We start from the raw sequence: 25,861 nt of genomic DNA on the forward strand, positions 1-25,861 counted from the left end.
ATTCCAGAATGACAATGTCTTCCTGAGTCAAAGTCTGGCAACATTGGTAGATATTATGGAAGCTCTTAGATCAAGCCAAAGCTGTCAGAACAGTCAGAATAAATTTTGTTATGCCCTGTTGTATCTTTCACTACAATCATTGGGGTGAGGGAGTAATCACACTGCAGTTTCTACTCCATTCAAAAAGAAACAAGTTTTGTTACTAAGTTACTGTCCTTCCTTGCTCTGGAACAAAACTGAGGGTAACTTTGCTTTATTGCTTTTTGCAGAGAAATTTGCTGATAGATAACTACAGATCAGTAAACCATAGCGGAGTCCACTCATTTTGGGTCTGTAGTCTGAGCTGTAAAGTGTCTGTAAGTACATTCTTTTTGCCAGCTAAGTGGAGGACAGCAGGTTCTACCCTAAGAGCTAGATGCCAATATAAAGGTCTATATGGTCAAAGTGGTTGGAAGTGAAAAATTCCCTGCTTGCTCACAAAAAGCATTGCTATCATGTATAAGTGAGCATTGGTATATTAGATATTTTAAGGCCAGAAGGGGCCCTTAAATCATCTATTTTGATACATTTGATCCTGTATAATACAAGCCACACCTATACTTAGCCTGATTAATTGGGTTTCACTAAAGCATATCTTCCAGAAAGGCATTTAAGTCTTGATTTGACTTCATGAGATGCAGAGTCTACCAATTCCTTTGATAGTTTGTTCCAGAGTTTAATCACCCTCACTGTTTAAAAACTAATACCTTATCTCTAATCATCTGGCTTTAATTACCAGATATTCATTTTTGTGGTGCCTTTCTCCCCAAGCTTAAAAAGCCTTGTAGTACCCAGTATTTTCTTCCACTAAAGGTACTCAACAATTAAGTCACCTCTCCATCTTTTTGATAAACTAAACAGATTGAGTTTCTTAGGCGTCTCACTATAAGGCATTTTCCATCCAAGCAGTTACCTTTATCAACCAAACTTGTAATCTAATCAAAATTGAAATCAGGTTTGTTCGACAACATCTATTTTTCATTACTTATATTCCCATTCTTTAATTGCGTATTGATTGGATCCTGTATCAAATTTTCCATTATTTTGCTGGGATTGATGTTAGGTTAATTGGCCTATAACTACCCAGGTCATCGTGCTTGCCCTTTTTGAATATTAGCACACTAGCACTCTCCCAGTCTTCTGGAATTTCTTGTGTATTTCAAGATTTATTAAAAGTTAATATCTGTGAGCCAGAGATATCCTCAATCAACTCTTTCAGGACTCGTAGATGCAATTTCTCCAAGCCTGAGGATTTTACAATGTTTATCTTTAGTAGATACTTTTTAACATTCTCTTTAGTTACTAAGGGTATGTCTACACTACAAGAGTAGTTCAATTCAACTTAATTCGAATTTGTGGAATCGACCTTACGAAGTCGAATTTGTGTATCCACACTAAGGACAGTAATTCGACTTTGTGATTCCACACTAATGGGGCCAGCGTCGACTTTGGAAGTGGTGCACTGTGGGAAGCTATCCCACAGTTCCCGCAGTCCCCGCTGCCCATTGGAATGCTGGGTAGAGCCCCCAATGCCTGCTGGGGGAAAAAATGTGTCAAGGGTGGTTTTGGGTAACTGTCATCATTGAACCGTCAATCACGCCCTCCCTCCCTCCCCGAAAGCGCCTGCGGGCAATCTGTTCGTGCACTTTTCTGGTCAGTGACAGCGCGGACGCCACAGCACTGCGAGCATGGAGCCCGCTGCAGTTATGGCCGTTTTCACCTCCTCGCACCTTATCGTCCACCTCTTCCACAGTCAGCTGCTGAGAAATCGGGCTACTTTTCAATGGTGCTGCAAGCACTGGTGGACCATAGGGGACGTTTTACCAACATCAACGGGGGGTGGCCAGGCAAAGTTCATGACGTGCGTGTTTTCAGGAACTGTGGTCTGTTTAGACACCTGCAGGAAGGTAGTTTCTTCCCGGACCACAAAATAACTGTTGGGGATGTGCAGATGCCTATAGTGATCCTCGGGGACCCAGCCTACCCGCTAATGCCCTGGCTCATGAAGCCCTATACAGGCGCCTTGGACAGCGACAAGGAACTCTTCAAGTACCAGCGAGCAGTGTGACACGTGTAAAAATAAAATACATGTTCCATGGTTACTTAAGAAAGGTTTCTTTATTAATGACTTTGCGTTAAAGGGTTGAAACTGGGACGCAGACTGTGCTGGGTAGGGTGTGCGGTGATATAAAGACCGCCTCTGAACTCGAGGAATGACAGGCTCCTGCTCCTAGAGCGGTCCACAGTGCCGGACTGGTTGTTTCAATGGAGCCTGCCATCCCTCCTTTTTGGGATTCTGTGTGCGGGGGTTATGTGACCTTGTGGCGGAGGAGGACGGATACAGATTCCTCTGCTGCGTGACTCATCGGTCCAGGAAAAGGACCGCTGCATAAGATCTGTAACTGCCCTCCCCCGCTACAAAGTCACATCCCACCCACCCACACAGAACCTGGAAACCACCTCCCATACCGACCAGGGTGCCTACTGACTGCACTGTGTGTGTGACCTGCTGCTGATCCTGCCCCCGTGTCTGTACCCTGGTAAAGGTGACTGTCCTGTCCAATTACCAACCCCCTTCCCCCCCTTCAAACACAGTCTCCTCTAAAAGAACATGACGGAAACAGTAATTAACAGACAAGTATTTTTTATTATCAACTAGCCAGTTAGGGGATGAAACTGGGACGGGGGCTTGGGTGAGGCGGGAAGGAAAGGACTTCTCAAAATTTAGGGTATGAGAGCTTTTGGGTACTTGAGCACTCTGCTGGGGTGCAGTGACAGTTTTAACGCCCCCTGGCGCCCCTCCTTCTGGTTATTTTGGGTGAGGGGGGTATGGGACTTTGTGGCGGGGGAGGGCGGTTGCAGATACACTGCAGGGGGGCTCTGTCCTCCTGCCTGCGGTCCTGCAGAACATGCACAAGGCGCCGGAGCGTGTCCGTTTGCTCCCTCATTAGTCCAAGCAGCGTTTGAGTCGCCTGCTTGTCTTCCTCACACCACCTCTCCTCCCGTTCGCTGTGTGAGCGCTGGTACAGAGAGAGGGTCTCCCTCCACTGGCTCTGCTGGTCCGCCTCGGCTCGGGAGCAGCCCATAAGTTCAGCGAACATCTTGTCCCGTGTCTTTTTCTTTCGCCGCCTAATCTTTGCCAGCCTCTGTGAAGGGGATGCTGTGGCAGGTCTGGAGACAGTCGAAGCTGTGTGATGGGAAAAAGGAAGTGAATTCCTTGCAAAGATACATTTTTGCGAACAATGAACACAGTCTAGTCTGTGTCTGTGAACAAGAGCATGCACAGCACCTATCTCGTGTGCACTCCTGCTGCAGGCAATCCGGAAAGCATAAACTCTGCCCCTGTTCCACCCCATCGCAGTGTCCCCCGACCCTTGGAATTCCGGGTTGAGATCCCAGTGCCTGATGGTGCAAATTTCATTGTCGCGGGTGGTTCTGGGTACATGTAGTCACTCATTCCTTCCTCCGGGAAAGCAACGGCAGACAATCATTTTGAGCCCGTTTTCCCTGGATTACCCTGGCAGACGCCTTAGCGTGGCAACCATGGAGCCTGTTTTGCCTTTTGTCACTGTCACCGTATGTGTACTAGATGCCGCGGACAGAGGCGATTCAGCAGCGCTACACAGCAGCATTCATTTGCTTTTGCATGACAGCAGAGATGGTTATCAGCCATACTGTACCATCTACCATGCCATTGTAAATTGGCAAGGTGATGATGGTTACCAGCCGTATTGCATTATACCTTCTGCTGCTGTCATAGGTGTCCCTGGCCGAGATCAGCCGGGGGCGCAAAAGACAAAACTGGGAATGACTCCCCGAGTCAATCCCTCCTTTATGGTATCTAAAAATAGAATAATTCCTGCATAGAATATGGGGCTAGTGTAGTAGAGATCCAGTGTTTCAGAGAACCAGAGAGCCCAGCCGCTCCGTGTCAGATTATGCAGGAATGATGAGCTGCATGGCATTCACAGGGGGTGCTCCTGCAACAACCCCACCTGTTGCTTCCCTCCTCCCCCAGCCTTCCTGGGCTACTGTTGCAGTGCCCCCTGATTTGTGTGCTGAAGTAATAGAGAATGCAGGAATAAGAAACAGTGACTTGTTACTGAAATGAAATGAGGGGAAGGCAGCCTCCAGCTGCTATGATTGTCCAGACAGGACATTAAGCAGTGTGGGGGAGAGGAAAACAGCATCCTGCTATTATGACAGTCCAGGCAGTACAGAATCTTTTCTTTACACATGAAGGGCGGGGGCTGATGGAGCTCAGCCCCCTGTTGCTATGATGAAGACGGTTAGCAGGCCGTCTACTTATGGGCTGATGACGAGGACGGGTACCAGTCGTATTGCACTACACCATCTACAGCAAGGCTGATGATGATGATGACGACGGATATCAGTCTTACTGCACCATCAGCCACCCATGAGGCGGGGGGGGGGAGAGGATGCTACAGTACAGTGCCGCAGCATCGCGTCTACCAGCAGCATTCAGTACACACAGGGTGACATTTAAAAGAGTCAAGAGACGATTTTTTTTCCTTTTCCTTCTGGGGGTGGGGGAGGGGAGTACATTGACAAACTATGCCCTGAACTGCCGCGGACAATGTGTTTGACCGTACAGGTATTGGGAGATCAGCCAAGAATGCAAATGCTTTTCGGAGACTGCAGGAACTGTGGGATACCTTGCGTCCTCAGTCCCCCGTCCCTCCATGAGCGTCCATTTGATTCTTTGGCTTTCCATTACACTTGTCACGCAGCAGCGTGCTGAGTCTCTGCTACGCCGTCTGTCCGGAGATTTTTTAAAAATACTTTGGACCAGGCGTAACATTACAGTAATTCCCCTAATTAGATGCAGGAGTCTCCGAGCGAGATCACCCTGAGGACGGTCACTGAAGGAGATAGAGAGCGCATGCTGCGTGAAAGCCAGCACAAACCAGGGCCCTATGCAGCCGTGCTCGGGGAGGCAATGCTCCCTGAGTACCTCATGAAAGCCTGGCGCGGAAAAGTGTGCTACCACGGAGCACCCAATAAGGCAGCTCTCCCCAGGAACCTCCTAGGGAGGCTTTTCGATTACCTCCAGGAGAGCTTCGTGGAGATCTCCCAGGAGGATTTCTGTTCTATCCCCATATATATATAGACCTCCTTTTCACATAGTTCAGATTCCTGTTCCATTAATAATAAAAGTTTACATGTTTTAAGCACTTACCGACTGATCCTTCCCCTGATTCAGGGTCCGGGTTAACGGCCGGGGAGGTTGGTAGGGGCTCTCTGTGAGGGTGATGAAGAGATCCTGGCTGTCGGGGAAACCAGCGTTGTAAGCGCTGTCACCTGCCTCGTCCTCCACAAACCCTTCCTCATCTTCCCCGTCCGCGAACATCGCCGAGGAACTGGCCGTCGACACTATCCCATCGTCAGAATCCACGGTCACTGATGGGGCAGTGGTGGCAGGCTCCGGAGCGTCCGTTTGCCGCTTTGCTCTTCTGGTAGCCTTGTCTCAGGTCCTTGATTTTCAGGCGGCACTGCGTTGCATCCCGGCTGGATCCTCTGTCTGTCATGGCTTTGGAGACCTTCTCGTAGGTCTTTGCATTCCGTTTTTTGGAGCGCAGCTCCTAAAGCACAGACTCCTCGCCCCACACACCGAGCAGATCCAAGACTTCCCAGTCAGTCTATGCTGGGGCCCTCTTTCTATTCAGAGATTGCCTGGACTCCTCTGCTGGAGAGCTCTGCATCGTTGCCGGTGCTGCTGAGCTCGCCCCGATGTCCAACCAGGAAATGAGATTCAAACTGGCCAGACAGGAAAAGGAATTCAAATTTTCCCGGGGCTTTTCCTGTGTGGCTGATCAGAACATCCGAGCTCGGAATGCTGTCCAGAGCGTCAACAGAGTGGTGCAGTGTGGGATAGCTCCCGGAGCTACTAAGGTCTATTTCCGTCCACACCTAGCCTAATTCGACATGGCCATGTCGAATTTAGCGCTACTCCCCTCGTCGGGGAGGAGTACAGAATTCGAACTAAAGAGCCCTCTATGTCGAATTAAATGGCTTCCTGGTGTGGACGGGTGCACGGTTAATTCGAATTAACACTGCTAAATTCGAATTAAAGTCCTAGTGTGGACCAGGCCTAAGTAAGGTCCACCTTTTTGTCTGAACAGTTTGGCTTGGTACCTGTTCCACTGACTGATAACTGTCAGATTTAAGAAGTGAGCCCTCCAAATTCAGATTGGATACATCAATGATGACTGATACTAATAGTGATTGAGAACTGACTCCTACCACAGAAGAGATTTGAAGGTTTTCCAGAGTGATAAATCAGAAGTAAACTGTCTACATCCAGAATTTAATTCACTGCCAACCAAGGTTGCATAGGTCTCTTCAGGGGCTGGATATAAGGTGTCATGTACATAAATAGGACAAATCAATCTTGCGGTGGGGGGAAACTCACCATGGGCAAGAGTATGGCTTGGCAAACATGCACCAATCTTTTGTCTGGATTGTATGGAACCCAGGACAATCCAGATGAAAGATATTTTCTCCCTAGTCATGGCGATTTATTGTCAGACTTAGTGACTGAAATCAACTGCATTTTCTATCTAGGATTCTCCCAAAATTTATGAGAGTGTGAGTCTGAATCAGTTAGTGCAACCCCCTCATGAACCAAACCTACCTTTTGTGTTCAACCAATCCAGTTGGTTTGTTCAACTCTTCTTATAGATCAGTTACCCATGTAGTAATTCTCGCATATTAGATATACACAATATTTCAATGTTGTAGTGTGCTTTGGCATACAAATTCTTAAATAATTCAAAATTCTTAATAAAGTAGATCTCCAATCAAGAAAAATGGATGCACATTCTTCAGTTCTTACATTACTACCAAACACAGTGGTTCCCATGCAGACACCATTGAATTCTATGGCTCATTTATTGTTCAACACATTCCTCATGTGAAAAAAAAAAAGTCATTTTGTAAACATGACAGCTTAGTTTTCATTTATGCATTCCTGTAAGACTACTATGTCATATTTGTTCAGTTTACTTGTCAAAACAATGTATTTGCTCCTCTCAGTCTTGCATGATCTACTTGGCTTATGGGGAAAAAACAACCTCTGATTGTTCCATTTTCAAACTTCATTGTTTAAAATCACCAGAACTAATAACTCCAAACAGAATTCTAAATAGTTCTCTATTACCTGACTAAGAAGAAGAACTTTTTAGAGAACAAACATGTATCGGTCAAGCCCTAAAAAAAAAAAAAAAAAAAAAAAAATCATCTAATAAGGATTTTATTAAAAATGTGTTTTCAGATAAATACAAACACCAGACTAACCCAAGATGTCTTGCAAACCAGGCTATTTCCAAATTTTCACCAGCATTATACTTAATGCTATCATGCAGGTACTGTTGTGAAACTTCAGATTCTTCAAATTTGTTCTACATAGTAATAACTTTCATCTTCTCTATGTTGGGGGTTAATTTGACTGTTGTTGTCTAGCAGAAATGTTACTGTCCTCCATCATGCTTCCTTTCATTATTACAATGAAATAATATCTAAAAATATAACTAATTATACAAGGATGTATGAGGCAACTTGTCTTCAGACACCACTCTCTAAGTCTCCTGTAATGCAGTAACTATACTTCTTACTAAAATGGATAAGACGACAAGCCACCACCACTAAAAAAGTGGATTTGTCAGTCCATTCAGTGATTACTGACAGATTTTACTATATATAAATTAGTAAAAATCATTTTCAGTTTTGTATTTTGACTAGTAGATAGTGCTAGTAATTCCTATATTTCCTATAATAAACACCCATTTTTACACACATGGTTTGTATCAAATCTACTCTAGTAGATTTTTGTATGAGTGCTTTCATTTTAACATACATAGCTGCTATTACTTCTTAAGTAACAATATTCAGACATAAGATTATATTCTCACTGTGGTGTATATGATGATGCAATTAATTTATAAGGAATTGTTGGTTTATTTGATATGGTTTAATCAAACTGATAATTAGATTAATTTGATGTTTTTATAGTAACCCACTTTCCTTTATTTTGATTTGTTTGTATTTTATTTTAGATTTGCATACTTTGTTTAGTTAATAAATTATACATTTGGAAATCTGTGTGGATTGATGTTTCTTCCTTAGATGCAATTCTAGGCCCTGACAAGGACCTTAGGGTGGATAACAAAGACAACTAAACAAGCCATCCAGTGGTGGTTCATTGAACTTGCCTGCCAAAGTCCTCACATTTTCAGTATATTTAATACTTTTGCCTTTCTCTATTGCCACCCATTTTTAAGACTTGAACTGATAAAAAAATGGGGATTTTTTTCCTCATAGCCAAATTAATAAACTTGATCAATAAAGTTTTTAATATACATTTCAATAACAACTCAGGTCTCAATCTTAAAGATCAGCTAACACATCCTGGAAAAACTAGGTATAAACATTTGTATGTCTTCTGTATTTAGCATTCCTATTTTGATTATATTTGCCAAGAAAATGCATGATAGACTATTGGGGTTTTTTTGTTTTTTTTTTTAAATTACTACTGTACTGTATCTAATTTCTACAACTATTTCTTTGGGGAATTCCAGTTCTTGAATACATTTGGCAGGTCTACCTTCAGGAAGCTGAATGATTTCCCCAGCGGATTGTGCTGTGCTGCAAATAACTGTATTTGTTTTACAATACTTGAATAATGCAAGCTTAAATTTTCTGAAATACACAAAGGACACCCAAAAACTTTTGAAATATCAGGGTTCCAAAAATATGGAGAACAAGCTTCTCTGGCCAATGGGTTTTTAAATCTTTGTACCAACTCTGGAGGATACATCTACACTGGTATAAAAGACCCGTAGCACAACTACGGCTTGCCCAGGTCAGCTGATGCGAGCACATGGGGCTTGGGCTGCAGGGTTAAAAATTGCTGTGTAGATGTTCGGGCTCAGGCTGGAGTCCTATTTCTAGGACTCTCCCCACTCACAGAGTCCCAAGAGCTCAAGTTCCAGCCCAAGCCTGAGCTTCTACACAGCTATTTTACAGCAAGGCAAACCAAGTCCTGCGAGCCCTAATCAGCTTACACAGGCCAGCCACAGGTGTTTAATTGCTGTGTAGACATATCCAGAGTGCCTTCCTAAGGCCAGCTGGCTTCAAAGAAAACATGCTACGGATTAAAGGAGGCACTCCCAACTTAGTACAACCTGAGACAAGTAACCAACTTTCAGTTAGCAGAGGTTTAACTAATTAAAGTTTGGCAAAATCAACTGTCCTGAATGATTTTCACACAGACCTTTTGCACATGGACCCTCTCCATTCCTTCTGAATCCAAGATACCCACCCGAGACCCACTCCCATGCAACCAAAAATTAAAATGAAAAACCTTGTACCCCCATTAAAAACTCTCCCTTCCCACTCCTCCAGACTGTAAAACACTAATGCATCCAAATTTCCCAATAGCCTAATATGGAGTTCTGCCCATCTGGCTAGTAGCAGAGAACTAGATTACTAATTACATTAGCAGCTAGGACAGACTTCAACCTTCTCTTTAGCCACACTTATTTAAATAAAAATGTTTGATCGGAAGCCTGTCCAATGGATACCTACAAGTTTTAGTTAAGTAATTCCATATAGATGGACATTACTGGATGTCACATGAAGCCACAGAGAAACTGGAGGAAGATGGAGGAGTAAGGATGCCATCCTATCTACATATGGCCCTAAGGAAACAAGAATTCCTGTTTTTAGAGTTTTAGGGTTACAAGATTTCATTAGGCAACTAAAGAAATACAGAGGAAAGGAGTGATGCTGGATACAAAACAGGATGACCCTCCAAGGAGTTCCACACCACCACAGATGTTTCAATCAGGATTATGAAGGCACAGCAAGTAAATAATAAAAGTTTTTCAATGCTGAAGAAGCCCTTTGGACTTTTTGGAAGTGTAGACAAGTACCTTCTCTCAACAGACCATGAAGCAAATAGACACTATGGTATATCAAAGGACCTTTGTAGAAACCAAAGAGACAGTGTAGGAACTCCCCCCCACCCCATTTCCCCCAAAACCTGTTTTCAGTTTTTCCTTTGTATTTTCTTGAGACAAATGGCTACAAAACTGCAGACTCCTGTATTTTTTCTATAAGGTTTAATCTTATTTAAAATTCAAGATAAAAATGCCATGTTTTTCACCTTTCAAAAATTAGGTGGAAATGTGAATTGCCCCCATGTTGTTCGCAAGCAGTGCAAAACTCCCACAGCTTTATTATTTTTTCTATAAAATACTTTAAGTCAAAAATCTTTTAAAATGTCATTTTCAAGTGTATAATTCAGAATTTATGAGACTTGTTGATTGATATTCTACCAGAACTGCAAATCCTTTGGACCTATTATGATAATGGGATTTTTACAATGCACATGTTACTAAAGAAAAACCCTTAAAAAGCAGTGGAATCCAGTGTAGTAGTATCCATGCTTAAAATATATTTTATAGAGTACACAACTTTGATGTGTTGAAAAAAACCTGGATAAAAAGTTATCAAAAAGGAACTATGCACATTAACAACTTTTCCATCTTTGAATAAATAATGTTATCAGTATCAGAAACTGAAGGTTTGCGGTAGGTCGTATGTCTTACCCCAACTTCTCTGCTGTCGGTTTGGTGTTAGTTGAAACCAGCGGAAGAAAAAGAAGAAAAAGAGTGGGAACATCTGAACACCATTTTTCTTTCCCCCCAAACTGAAGTATTGATATCATATTAGAAAAACAATGTTTGTGTTATGTTATTTTTTTAAAACCTAGCATTACAATAATAACGTGGCTGCAAAATGTAATTCCTTTAAAAAAAAATCAAGCTCCTCCCCACACACACAGGCCCATGAAAAATGTGACTAAGTACTTAAAAAAAAATATTTTAAAACGGTCCAACAGTAATTACTGGTAGAGCTGGGCAGGAAACTGTTTTCCTGTTGGGCAAGAAATTGAGATTCTGAAACATTTCCCATCCTGAAACAGGACCAAAGGTCATAGTCTCAAAATTTTTCACAAACCAACAATCTGATAAAATTCAGATCTCATCAACTGAAATGTTTTGTTTTGATAATTTTGAAATCCTGCATTTAGTTTTTGACTTTTACAATTTTTAACCTTGGTTTCAGTATAAATCCATTAAAATTTCTAAACAACCCTTTCCCAAAATAAATTGAAATGAAACTAACCTTTTTGCAAAACTGTTTGGATTGATAGTTTTTTTGTAACAATCCAGTTCCTCTCTGCCCCTCACCCATCTCTCTTTAAGACAATATATAAACTATATTAAGCTCCATTTATAAGCTAAAGCCTTCTTTCATCAAAATCCTCTGTAAAATCACATACATGGGGTCTGAGACATACATCCATAATCCATACATCCAGAAGAGGAACTTAATATTTAGTGAAAGTGGAGGAATATTCACCAGGTAGGAGGCTGCATTACAAAGCATGCACAACAGAAATACAGTAATATAACACAAGTGTATTTCATTTCTGTGTGAGTGTGTGCTACACCTTGCCTGTCCTTTGTATTTAAGTTGTGCAGACTATTAAAACTTGAGAAGGTAGGTTTCTGACCCTAACATATTTAATTTCAATATAAAAAGCCTAATACAAATTATATATTTACAAGTACATATTAATCTACAGATTAAAATAATTTAAAATTACTTCCCTTCCTGATTATGAGGTAATAACTGTATCATGACACAATAAGCTTTGAGACGAACGTTTTTAAACTCCAAGTTCTTTGGCCTCCGAGTTTACTAGACCAAATACTTATTATGGTATTACCAGAAAATACCTTCCAATTATGTTTACATATTCATATGTTGAATTTAAAAGAAACTACAAAAGTGTGCTGTTAAACAGCTACATAAAGGATAATAGCCTGCTACCAATTATTCAATTAATTCAAGTGATAGAGGCCCCTGATATGGTTCTATGTGTTCCAAACAGGGTAATGAACCCTCTGTGGGGTATACACGGTTGTCCGTGGTGGAATTTTTGACCACCTGGCAGCTGTTTTTCATACATATTATAGATAATTTATAAAACATGTCAGAACATTTTCTATTACTATAATACGATAAAATTTAGATAAGGGCAAGGAGAATGCACTTATAAAGTATGTGGACAATACCAAGCTGGGAGGGGTTGCAACTGCTTTGGAGATAAGATTAAAATTTAAAATGATCTGGACATAATGGAAAAATGGTCTGAAGTAAATAGGATGAAATTCAATAAGGACAAATGCAAAGTATTCTTCTTAAAAAGGTGCAATCAAGTGCACACATACAAAATGGGAAATGACTGCCTAAGAAGGAGTACTGTGGAAAGGGATCTATGGGTCACAGTGGCTCACAAGCTAAATGTGAGTCAACAGCGTAACATTGTTGCAAAAAAAGCAAACATCATTCTGGTATGTATTAGCAGGAGTGTTGTAAGCAAGACATCAGAAGTAATTCTTCTGCTATACTCCATGCTGATATGGCCTCAGCTGTAGTATTGTGTCTAGTTCTGGGCTCCACAATTCAGGAAAGATGCGGACAAACTGAAGAAAGTCCAAAGAAGAGCAAAAAAAAATGATTAAAGGTCTAGAAAACATGACTTATAAGGGAACATTGAAAAAATTGGTTTTATTTAGTCTGGACAAGAGAAGATTGAATGGGAACATAACAGTTTTCAAGTTAATGAAAGGTTGTTACAAGGAGGAGGGAGGTAAATTGTTCTCGTTAACCTCTGAGGATAGTACAAGTAGCAATGGGCTCAAATTGCAGTAAGGGCACTATAAGTTGGATATTAGGAAAAATTTCTTAACTCTCAGGGTGGTTAAACACTGGACTAAATTACCTAGGGAGGTTGTGGAATCTTTGTCATTGGAGTTTTTTAAGAGCAGTTTAGACAAACACCTATCAAGGATGGTCTAGATCAATGGTCACCAATTGGTTGATCTTAAAGGAACTCCCAGTTGATCGCCATCTCCGGTGGTGCAGTGGGGGCTGACGCTAAGGCAGTTTCCCTGCCTGCCCTGGCCCCACACCGCTCTCGAAAGTGGCCAGCATGGCCCCGGGAGCAGGGATCTCTCTCTGCATGCTGCTCCTGCCTGCACGCACCATCCCTACAGCTCCCATTTTGTCGGGAACAGGAAGCTGTGGCCAATGGGAGCTGCGGGAGCAGTGCTTGCAGAGAGGGGCAGCGTGTGGAACCATGTGCTCCCCACCTCCCCAGGGGCGCATTGGCCCCTTCCAGGAGCCTCTTGGAGCCAGCACTCCAAACCCCCTCTTGCACCCCAACCCCCAGCCCTGAGCTCCCTCTCAGAGCCAGCATCCCATACCCCCTCCTACACTCCAACCCCCTGCCCTGACCCCCCCGCCCAGAGAGAGAACCCTGTACCCCCTCCTGCACTCCAACCCCCTCCCAGAGCTTGCAGCCCAACCCATTGCTCCAGGCTCAGCCCAGAGCTCCCTCCAACACTGAGAACCCCTTGGCCCCAGCCCAGAGCCTGCATCCCCTCCTGAACCCCCTGCCCCAGCCCAGTGAAAGTGAGTGAGGGTGGGGGAGAGCTAGTGACAGAAAGAGGGAGTGGGATGGAGGGGGGGGGGCTTTGGGGAAGGGGCGGGGTAGATCCTGGGTTGCCCTTACATTCAAAAAGTGGAGACCACTGGTCTAGATAATACTTACTCCTGCCATGAGAGCAGGAGACTGGATTAGATGACCTCTTGAGGGCCTTTCCAGTCCTATGATTCTATAGGTTCTAAAACAAAAACACAAGAGAAATGTTTGCACTCGATAGCATTTATTAGTCTCATTAATGAATCAAAAAATCAAGCATCAATTAAAATTGTGCAGTGTTGTTTAACTCTTCCCCTGTTTTATTTTTAATTCAATATCCAAGTCTGAATTTGAGCAGTAATAGTCTCCAAAAACCTATGTTCAAGAGTCTGAAATTTAGTGAGATGTAAGGCACCATAACTATAGGTCAGACTGTAAAAGGTCTAATCCAGACTTATATTGAGACAGCTGGTGAAGTTAACTTCTCATATTCTGGTAATGGTCTTAAAGGTTAAGAAATATTTCTTACTTATTTTTTAAAAATGTGACTAGTACTGACTAGAAAGTTTAAAGTATTTTTTTTTAAAACCAGAATTACTGATTAAAACAAAAAAGATGCCAAAGCCATTATAGCTTTTCTTTAGTTATTGTCGCAATCCGATACATAGTTATGGCTCTGTATGGCCAATTGTCGGTCCACGGCCATCTTGTCCTGTTAAAAGGACAAGGCAGCCTCCATCTTGGACCAGGTTCTTGTTGTATAGGAGAGGGCAGAGACTCAATCCTGCCCAGCAACACTGGCTGTGTATGCTCTCCTGTGTTTTTGTTTTTTTTCTCTCCTGCTGGGCCATCTAAAGGTCAGGCTAGTTCTGTGTGTGAACGCCTGATTCTGCCCGGCAACCTGTTTTTTTTTTGGGTCGGTTGTCTGGAGGTCAGGTTAATTCTGCCCAGCGACTCACTTTCCCGCTCTTTTTGGACCCAGTCATCTAAGGGTCAAGCTTGTTTACGTGTCAACTCCAGTGTGCCGTGTGCAAATCCTTCCGACGTGGGGTGGCAACAGCTCGAAGCCTGAAGGGAGGAGGGACCAGGGAGCCAATCAGATACTGACACGAGGGAGTGAGACCTCTCAATAAAACTAGGTTTCCCCCAAAATTTGTATGGAGTATCCGCGTGTTAGCTGAAGGACCTGATCTCCCTTTCGGCCAGGGTCTCCTCCCGGTAAAGTGCACTCGTGTCGTATCGTTTGGATTCGCTGTCGTTTGGACCCGATCCCTGTCAGCTCGTCATGCTTCTGGTGTCTGTTCTGCTGGTCAGCTGCGCCTGGAGTGCGGTATTTGCTTTTTGATATCTGACAGTTAGCTTATCTAGTCTCTTATTTTTTCCCCTCCCTAACTCGGTACCAGGTATCTACTCAGGATATCAGGATTGTATTAGTGAGCTCAGAATTACACAATTGCTTAGCTAGCTTGTATAATTGTTCTATTTGTTATTAAATTGTTAATTGCAAACTGTTTTATGTGTGTGAATCACTGCTCTGTCTTTGTCTGGAGTGAATGAATCTGGGAGCTGTCTCCACCTGGAGATTAGCTGACCAAGGGGTTCCTGTCCCCGCGGTCTGTATGAGTGGAATCTGCCCAGCTGCAGCCGCACCACACTCTGGGTTACCCTTAGTGTGAAATCAAGGGTGGCTGAGGCAGTGGCCCGTGGGTCTCTTTCTCTGTGTTGCACCGGGCACCGCCCTGACGAACCCGATTCCCATCTTGTGTGATTGGTGTGCCTGCCTATCTGGTGTGGTGTGGTGAGCAGTATAAAGTGTATTATTACTGTGTTTTGGGGTGTGTTTGTACTTTTGATACCATCCCAGCCAAAGTTGCCTGCTTCCCCGGCCCAAGTTGTAATTATTCCCCAAATAAACGCGGCCACTTGGCTTTTCACTGTTATTCTGGTCCTGCCTGTTTTTCCTCACTCAATACTAAGCTTTAACGGACCGCAATCTATTTCGGACAGTTATGTGCTTGCTTTTCTTTAGTTATGTGGAAGATTAATTTCAGTCATCTCCTTTTGTCATGGAACTCTGTTACATTTCTTCTGCTGATTTGCACCCATTGGTTTAATATCCTCAATGGCCAAGGTTTTTGTACTTAACTTGTGCAGTCTCATATAATATACTATTTCCTCTTAAACTGATATTTGCACTATACATTTTTTTACCCTTACTCTGTTTAATTTCTTAAACCCATTTTCGTTATTTTTTGTTTTAAAATATTTACTTAAAGCATAGCTCATTTTTTTCTCCTGCACTAAGAATTCAAACTGTTACAATCTGTAAATATTTTTTACCTTTTTAATCTTTTAATACATCAAATTATTTTTAACTTCCAGAAATTGTCCTATCAAGGAGGAATACTTGATCATTAGAACTAATTCACCTTTCAGCGACACTTTAAATTTTCAGGATCAAAAGATCAGATTAAACTTTTTTATGGCTCCATAGTTGAGGTTGTGTTGAGATATGCACTTAAAGCAGGAATAAAATCTTTTCATTTCATACTTTAAAGACTGAATTTAGTCTCCAAATTTCATACAATACCTCTTGGGAGGATAAGTGAATTTTCTATTATAATTTTTGGTAAAAGATTTACTAACTTTGACAGAGGAATAATTTTAAAATTATCTTTCTTTTTAAATTTTTCCTTTGAGTCTCATTTTTTCCCCAGTCCCTCTAATTAAAGAACTGTAGTCACCAAACTCCAAACTTCACACACAAACATTTTCATGCAATGTGACTGGCTGGACAATTTTGCCCTTAAAGCATATTTAATCATAACCTAAATTAGCTATGTTGATAGATATGCCAGTTACTTCTGTCCTCTCATAATGATAAGTCTGCCTATATGTCTCACTAGCTATGTTCTTCACGTACAAGCACAACACTCCTGAATATGCCTTTTTCTTTGGTTTGTTTCTAATGCTAGCTCTCCCAATTTGTTCTGGGTTTTGACCAGCACCCTTTTTAAAGGCCTATGAAGAACTTTTCCCACACTGCAAAATAGCAGCTAGCAGTGTAGGGTTTTGTCTTCCTCAGAGCACCTAGGAGGTTTATCTAGGGAGCAAGTATTATATTACTGATATTTGTCAGAACCAGACACTGGCCGGTTGGCATCTAGCTGGATCTTTGCTGTGCACTGCATTGTGAGAGAAGTGCTCCAATCTTCTGTGTAGAAAGAGGAATCCTTCATTTAAACTAGGGCTGTCAAGCGACTAAAAAATGAATCACTATTAATCACACTGTTAAACAAGAATAGAATACCATTTATTTAAATATTTTGGATGTTTTCTACAATTTTCAAATATACTGATTTCAATTACAACACAGAACACAAAGTGTACAGTGCTCACTTTATATTTATTTTTGATTACAAGTATTTGCACTATAAAAAACAAAAGAAATAGTATTTTTCAATTGACCTAATCCAAGTACTGTAGTGCAATCTCTTTATCATGGAAGTTGAATTTACAAACATAGAATTATATAAAAACTTCATTCAAAAATAAAACAATGTAAAATTTTAGAGCCTGCAAGTCGACTCAGTCCTAATTTTTGTTCAGCCAAATGCTCAGACAAACAAGTTTGTTTACATTTGCAGGAGATAATGCTGCCTGCTTCTTGTTTACAAAGTCACTAGAAAGTGAGAACAGGCGTTCTCACGGCACTGCTGTAGCTGGCGTCGCAAAATATTTACGTGCCAGATGCACTGAAAATTCATATGTCTCTTCATGCTTCAACCACCACTCGAGGGGACATGCATCCATGCTGATGACGGTTTCTGTTGGATAACAATCCAAAGCAGTATGGACTGACACATGTTCATTTTCCTTCTCTGAGTCGGATACCACCAGCACAAGGTTGATTTTTTTTTTTGGTGGTTCAGGTTCTGTAGTTTCTGCATAGGAGTTTCTCTCTTTTAAGACTTCTGGAAGCATGCTCCACACCTCATTCCTCTCAGATTTTGGAAGGCACTTCAGATTCTTAAACTTTGGGTTGAGTACTGTAGCTATCTGTAGAAATCTCACATTGGTACCTTCTTTGCGTTTTGTGAAATCTGAAGTGAAAGTGTTCTTAAAATGAACAACGTGCTGGGTCATCATCCGAGACTGCTATAACATGAAATGTATGGCAGAATGCAGGTAAAACAGAGCAGGAGACATAAAATTCTCAATTCTCCCCAAGGAGTTCAGTCACAAATTTAATTAACACATTTTTTTTTAACAAGCGTCATCAGCATGGAAACGTCCTCTGGAATGGTGGCCGAAGCATGGCGGGGCATATGAATGTTTAGCATATCTGGCATGTAAATACCTTATAATGCCGGCTACAAAAGTGGCATGGAAATGCCTGTTCTCACTTTCTGGTGACACTGGAAATAAGAAGGCAGCATTATCTCCTGCAAATGCAAACAAACTTGTTTGTCTTAGCGGTTGGCTGAACAAGAGTAGGACTGAATGGACTTGTAGGCTCTGAAGTTTTACATTGTTTTGTTTTTGAGTGCAATTATGTAACAAAAAACCCTACATTTGTAAGTTTCACTTTCATGACAGAGATTGCACTACAGTACTTGTATGAGGTGAATTGAAAAATACTATTTCTTTTGTTTATCTTTTTCAGTGCAAGTATTTGTAATCAAGAATAATATACACTTTCATTTCATTTACAACACAGGATACAATATATATGAAAACGTAGAAAAACATCCAAAATATTTAATAAATTTCAATTGGTATTCTATTGTTTAACAGTGCAATTAAAACTGTGATTAATCACGATTCATTTTTTTTAGTTAATTGCGCGAGTTAACTGTGATTAATCGACAGCCCTAATTTAAACCCTTTTGTTTCATAAAGAAAGATGTGGAGGAATCTGGGGCCTTCCTGGTCCAGATCCCATGGTGGATATTGCAGAAGGAGGCTGCCAGTAGCCTCCTCTTAAAAACTGATCTGCCTTTGCAGTTGCATCTGAGTTGTGTGTGTGTGTGTTTTGTAAGCTACCCATGATTTATCTTGCTGGATAGTTTGATTGGGGAGGATCCACATATGCTATTCATGCACTAGTTGTGTTATGCTGTATTTAATAAAATATATGGCTTTTGCTCCAACCCCATTTTTGTGTGTGGGTCAATAGTTGTTAGTTTGAAGAATGACCAGACCCAGTACATTCATTTGAAAAATGGATCTCTGATGCCCTTCAACAGATGACCTTTCATAGATTTACTACAAAAGACGTTCCAAGAAACACTCTGAGCCAAATTCTAATTCCATTGATGTAAGTGGGAGTTTTGCCATTAACTTAAATGAGAACAGTATTTGGCATTATATAGAACAATCTTCCAAAAGAACTGGTGAAAGCCTTATGACACTGAAAAGAAGATTGAGCAAAGCACTAGAAGTACACTGCAAGGAACAATCCTAAATTGGCAAGAGAAGGGACTAAGTATCCTAAAAAAATCTCTCTCTTCTCTATTTTCTATTATTCTACCACTTCTGGAAGAGAATAAAGTAAAAAATAATTTACAATTTAAAGTTTCTGATTTCTGAGACAAGGACTAGGTTATTAATGCTACACACAATATCCTGGAGATGAATAAAAGGGCAGATTACAATGATGTGAAATGTCATTCCGACAGTGCAGGCAAAACACTGGGATTTCCTGATTCTCCAAAAAATCATCATTATTGTGGGGGTGGTGGCCTCAGTATTATACAAAGCTAAATATTAAAAAGGACAACAAGGAAAACTAGGATCTTTGTTTTAAAAAAGGGGTGGGAGGGAAACAAGAATCAAATTAGGACACTTAAAAACCATTGCAGTACCTTGCAAGTCCCAGGAATCTTTGTACTGTTTCTCTTTGGTTGGAGAGGATGAAGCTTTTAAGACCTAACTCTTGTTGACAAGTAGCCAGACCTGGCTCTCCTCCAACATACACTCAAAGTAGGTGGTTTCATCCTTTACTATTTTACATTAGCTGCGTTTGCTGTCAACCCAGCTTCTTCCAGGGATTGGAAGATGGCAGCTACTTGATTTAGGTGGGCTTCCTAGGCTGAGCTATAAATGACCAAGTCATCAAGGCAAGCTGAGGCCTACTGGTCATGTGGCTGGAGGACCTGGTCCATCAATCACTGAAATGTTGTGGGCACTCCATGAAGACCAAAAAGCATGTTCCTAATTTGATACAACCCATAAGGAGTTGAGAAGGCAGTTTTTTCATGGGATACTGGCATAATAGGGATTACTATGCTGAATCTCACAATCCCTTTGTGAGATTCAGCATAGTAATGTACTTGGCCTCACTCATACAGTCTAGTAGTTTATCTATGGTGAGCATAGGGTATCCATCAATTTTAGAGATGTCATTGACTTTTCTAAAATTGATGCAGAACAGGGTAGTGCCTTCTGGTTTGGATATCCGTATGACAGGGCTTTTCCACTTGCTATGGGATTCTTCAATAACTCCAAGTTCCAACATGGTTTGGAGTTCCTGCTTTACAAGGGAAGAAAACCAGTCATTGCTATTCAACTAGGGGAGAATTGTTACTATGGTGGACATGTGGAATCTTATACATTTGAGTATGGTGCTGGCAGACCAGGTCATGCTGGAGTGTATTCAGGTCAATTCACTTGTGTATTAATATAGATCAAAGTAATGGTTAGATGTAAAAGAGTACACTGGGTGTTTAAACGTCATGAATATAAATGGAACATTATTTGCATTGTTTGCACTTAAACTGTTTCTGGTAGAATGTAATAGTAAAAATTTACATGGTGTATACCCCTGTAACTAAATAAACCAAAGAAATATTGTGAAATGCTAATGAAGGATTTAAGGACTTTAAACAGAAAATGCTAATTTTAAAGCAAGTGGCCATAATGTATGATGGTCAGAGATCAAAAGACTAAGTGTTTTCCTCACTCACCATCATCAAAAGAAAATCCCACATCGGTAGAGATACTGTCAGTTTGCTTTCTTTGTGAAGAAACTATAAAATATGGATTGAAAGAAAGATCCTTTATCTTTGAACTGTTTGGACTCTTACAAGGAAGTGTACTAGATGCAAATCAGAGATGCCCAGAAACAATATGGATACCCTGAAAGACTTTTGGGAAACTAGCAGTTTATAACATCACTGCTGCCATTTGGAATTACAAACGGTGACTCATCTGTTAATTTATTTTACCTGCTTTAATCTCTGAATAACTCATTTGCTTTTCTTAGCAAATAAACCTATAATATAAGTTACCAGCCTTGTGTTTGGTATAACATCTGGTACCAATTTATCTGGGGTAAGTGTCTGGTCTCTTGGGACTAAGCAACCTGATGTGGTATGATTTTTTGGTTTAAATGACCTTTTATCACGTAGTTCAGCTTGTCTAAGTGGCAATACAGACTGGAGAGTCTAAGGGGACTGTCTGTAACTCCATGGTAAGACTGGAATAGCGATCCAAGAGTTCACATGTATTACTGGCTTGGTGAAATTTAATTCTAGAACACACCACTAGCTTGGAGTATCTGCCCTGTTTTATAACAGTCTTTCCTGACGTAGGAACAGTTGTGAGCCACTCCAGATAGCATGACACTGATGTACTTGTTGAGACCTCAGAGGTCAAGTACAGTCTCAGACCTCCTTTGGACTTGGGGATCAGAAAGTAACATGAACATGAACTTCTTTCCCCAGTGTTAATGGGGAACTATTTCTATGGCCCCTAAAGCGTGTAGAGCCTGAAGCTCTTGAAGAAGCAGTGATTCATGAGATGGGTCCCTGAAAAGGTATGGGATCAGAGGGGGGGATGGTTAGGAACTGGACAGAGTATCCCAGTCCCACAGTGCTTACGACCCATTTGTCTTCCCAATCATTGTAGAAGTGGGACAGCCTGTCCCCAGGGGAAAGGGGAACCAGGGAATATAACTGAAAGATTGCTGATAACTGGAATGATGACCGTAAGACAGGAGTCAGATTGGCTTTTTGCCAAAGTTGATTGGTGATAAGCTGGCTATTTAGAGGTGGAACCAGAGGATTTTCTTCTCTGTGGTTTATGTAGAAGCAGCAAAGAATCCTGTGGCACCTTATAGACTAACAGACGTTTTGCAGCATGAGCTTTCGTGGGTGAATACCCACTTCTTCGGATGCAAGACATCCGAAGAATGTCGGTTTATGCAAGACATCCGAAGAATGTCTGTGGTTTATGCTTCCTATTTAAAGTCTTGCTGCCTAGAAGGACAAACTGATTGTCTGAAATACTGCTGGTAGTGCTCACGTCCCCTGTAATGCTGTCTCTTGATGACTAGAGTATAAGCTCCAATGAAAGTATCATAGCTCAAGAATCTTTAACAGAATGTAGGGTTTTGTTGTTCTTTTCAAAAAACAGGAACCACCCATCAAAAGAGAGGTCTTCTGTATTCTGTTGGACATTAGGAGTTATACCTGAGTTCTGTAGTCAAGCAGCTCTTCTCATTGTTATAGCTGAGGCCATCATCCTCGATGAAGCATCTGCTACACTGTGCACTGATTGTAGTGATGACTTAACCAGGAATACCTTAAACTCCTCCTTGGCATCCTCTGGTAACTCATCGGTAAATTTGGACATTTATCTAAGTAAGATTTTTTAAGTTGCTTTGCAAAGTGCCTCCTAATTAGTTATGCACTTTTGTAGTGATGAGAAAGAATACCCCCCCCTCAAAATCCAGTCTCTTTTTCTTTGCAAGTTGACTTGTAGCTCCCCCATCACAAACTCTCATTTGCAGCATTACAACAGGAGGGGCTAGATGGGAGTAGAAACATTCTTGCATAGCTACATAGTACTACTTGCCCATATGCTTTGGTCTGGGAGGCAAGGAAGCTGGAATGTGCCACAAGGACTTTACAGGGTTCAGGGGAGATTTGCTTATACAGAGGGCTGAGGCCTGAAGAATGTCCACCAATTTATGGGTATTCTCTTGGACAAACTCGGCCTGGATGCCCAAGGTTGTAGCCGTTCTCCTTAGGAAGTCTTAATGAGACTTAAAGTCTTCAGGAATAGGAGAAGATGAATCCAGGATAATGGAATCATCTGCTGAGGAGGATGACAGAGGAAATGGAACATGTGGACCCTTCTGAGGGCAAGGATTGTTCCTGTGCTAGTAAGTTGCTCTGCTGTATTAATGATTCTGTAGGAGCTATATCAGTTTGTATCTCCAATGTAGATGAGTCAGGAGGTGGGACAACGGAAGGATTAGGTGATCTTGCTCTGGATTGATCTTGGAGATCGGGATCTTGAAGAGCGGGAGGCATCCCAAGCTTTCCCAGTGGATGACTGAAGAAATGAATAGTGTACAAGAAGCAAGTATGTGCTGGACCAAGAAATCCTGTTCCTGCTGTAGGAACAGTGTCAGTCTTGGTGCTGATGCTGCTCCTCCAGAGGCAGTGTAGAAAACTTCCATGATTGATACCTGGAAAGGGATGGAGAGGTAGAAGAAGATTCCAAACCTGACCATGAGGAAGCCTCCAAATAATCCATAGACAGTGGAGAAGCCAGACCTGCAGGGGCCACCAATCATCATGGTCTGCCCAAAGTCCAGTGGGAAGACAGCATTTGTACCAAAGTCGGTATGGTAATAGGTGTCAAGGATACCCCTCAGGATGTTGAGACCACACTAAAAGCCATTACCGAAAAGGCCATCAGTACTGATGCAGAGGTCCGTGCCCTGTTAAAAAACATGGCTCAGTAATGAAGGCTGAGATTGATGCTATCATTGGGGCTGAAGACAGTATCAGTACTAAAGAAGGGTGTCTCAATGCTGATGATGGGACTGGAGTGACCTCTTTACTGGGCTACGTAATTAGTACTGAGGAAGACACCAGTAACACTGCATAGTCCAGAGCAATCAACTTGGACAGGCGCGGGACTGCAGAGGGTACTTCCACAACTTAGGACTCCTGTATCAGAGGAGAGCCCAGAATGGAAAGGCAGAGTAAATCAGCTGCTGCTGCCTCATGTGACTGTGGGATAAATCAGTACCAAAATTGATGCTGTGCATACTGGACTCCATCTATGTCCTGTTGATGGTACTGCAGTCGACAATATGGTACTCATCTGGTGTTCTCAGCTCAGTACTGGGAAAAGGGTAGATGGCCCTGCTTTGTCTTGTGCACTTGAAAAGTTTCTGCACTCCTCTTAGAAGAAAAGGAAGAATCTTTCTGAGCCCTGGGGCTGGTCTACACTACAAGTTTATTTCTAATTTAGCAGCGTTAAACAGAATTAACGCTGCACCCGTCCACACAACAAAGCTCTTTATTTTGATATAAAGGGCTTGTAATATCGATATCTGTACTCCTCCCCGATGAGGGGAGTAGCACTGAAATTGGTATTGCCATTTCGAATTAGGGTTAGTGTGGCCGCAATTCGATGGTATTGGCCTCCGGGACCTATCCCACAGTGCACCATTGTGACTGCTCTGGACAGCAATCTGAACTCGGATGCACTGGCCAGGTAGACAGGAAAAGTCCCGCGAACTTTTGAATTTCATTTCCTGTTTGCCCAGCATGGAGTGCTGATCAGCACAGGTGACCATGCAGTCCCAGAATCAAAAAAGAGCTCCAGCGTGGACCGTATGGGAGATACTGAAGCTGATCTCTGTATGGGGAAATGAATCTGTTCTATCAGAACTCCGTTCCAATAGACGAAATGCCAAAAGATTTGAAAAAAAATCTCCAAGGCTATGATGGACAGAGGCCACAACAGGGACTCAACACAGTGCTGAAACTTAAGGAGCTGAGACAAGTGTACCAGAAAGCCAAAGAATCAAATGGACGCTCACGGAGGAAGGGGCGACTGACGACTGTAGCTATCCCACAGTTCCCGCACTCTCTGAAAACCATTTGAATTCTTGGCTGAGTTCCCAACGCCTGAAGGGTCAAAAACATTGTCGCGGGTGGTTCAGGGTATATGTCATGTCCCCACCCCCTAACCCCCATGAAAGCAAAGGGAAAAAAATCCTCTCTCACCTTTTTTCAAAGTCACCATATGTCTACTGGATGCTGCTGGCAGACGCGGTGCTGCAGCACTACACAGCAGTATCCCCTTCCCTTCCCTTGCCTTGCAGCCAGCAGACAGTACAGTATTACTGATATCCGTCACTGTCATTCTGTGAGTGCTCCTGGCTGGCCTCAGTGAGGTCGGCCAGAGGCGCCTGGGCAAAAATGGGAATGACTCCCGGTCATTCCCTTCTTTAAGCTTTGTCTAATGGAGATTCAGTCGTGCCTGGAATATCATAGCAGCTGGAGGCTGCCCTCCCCTCCCCTCCCCCCTTTGATCTCTGCTTGCAGAGGCAATGAAGTCAGTGTTGTTTCAAATTCATGCATTCTTTATTACTTCATCATGCAAATGGGGGGATAACTGCCACGGTAGCCCAGGAGGGGTGGGGGACGAGGGAAGCAACGGGTGGCGTTGTTGCAGGGGAACCCTCTAGAATGGCATGCAGCTCATCATTTCTGACCTGGAGCGGCCATTTGCCTCTCTGGTTCTTTAGTAGGCTTGCCTGATATTCTAGGCAGGACTGACTCTCCCTTTAGACAAAACTTAGAGAAGGGAATGACCTGGGGAGTCATTCCCATTGTTGTCCATGCGCCCCCGGCCGACCTCACCGAGGCCGGCCAGGAGCACTCATGACAGCAGCAGACGGTACAGTATGGCTGGTAACCGTCTTTGCCGACTTGCAAAAGGCAAGGAGATGCTGCTGTGTAGCACTGCAGTACCGCGTCTGTTAGCAACATCCAGTAGACATACAGTGACAGTGAAAAAAGGCTGAACGGGCTCCATGGTTGCCATGCTATGGCGTCTGCCCGGGCAATCCAGGGAAAAGGGGGTGAAATGATCGTCTGCTGTTGCTTTCACGGAGGGAGGATTGAGTGACGACATTTACCCAGAATCACCCGCGACACTGTTTTTGCCCCATCATGCATTGGGATCTCAACCCAGAATGTCAATGGGCGGGGGAGACTGCGGGAACTATGGGATAGCTATGGGATAGCTACCCACAGTGCAACGCTCCAGAAATCGACGCTAGCCTCAGTACATGGATGCACACCGCCGAATTAATGTGCTTAGTGTGACCGCATGCACTCGACTTAATACAATCTGTTTCCAAAAACCGGTTTCTGTAAAATCAGAATAATCCCGTATTGTAGACATACCCCTGGAATAGCTCCGAGCAAT

The 25,861-nt window shown here is 42.4% G+C and overlaps 1 protein-coding gene across 8 annotated transcripts in view; it reads right to left on the reverse strand.

Moving 5' to 3' along the window:
* The window catches only part of KIAA0825 (KIAA0825 ortholog), a 429,759-nt gene that overhangs the window by 343,242 nt on the left and 60,656 nt on the right, over positions 1-25,861 (reverse strand). The window lies entirely within an intron of this gene.

The sequence above is a fragment of the Mauremys mutica genome, chromosome 6 (assembly GCF_020497125.1).
Source record: "Mauremys mutica isolate MM-2020 ecotype Southern chromosome 6, ASM2049712v1, whole genome shotgun sequence".
Taxonomy (NCBI): Eukaryota; Metazoa; Chordata; order Testudines; family Geoemydidae; genus Mauremys; species Mauremys mutica.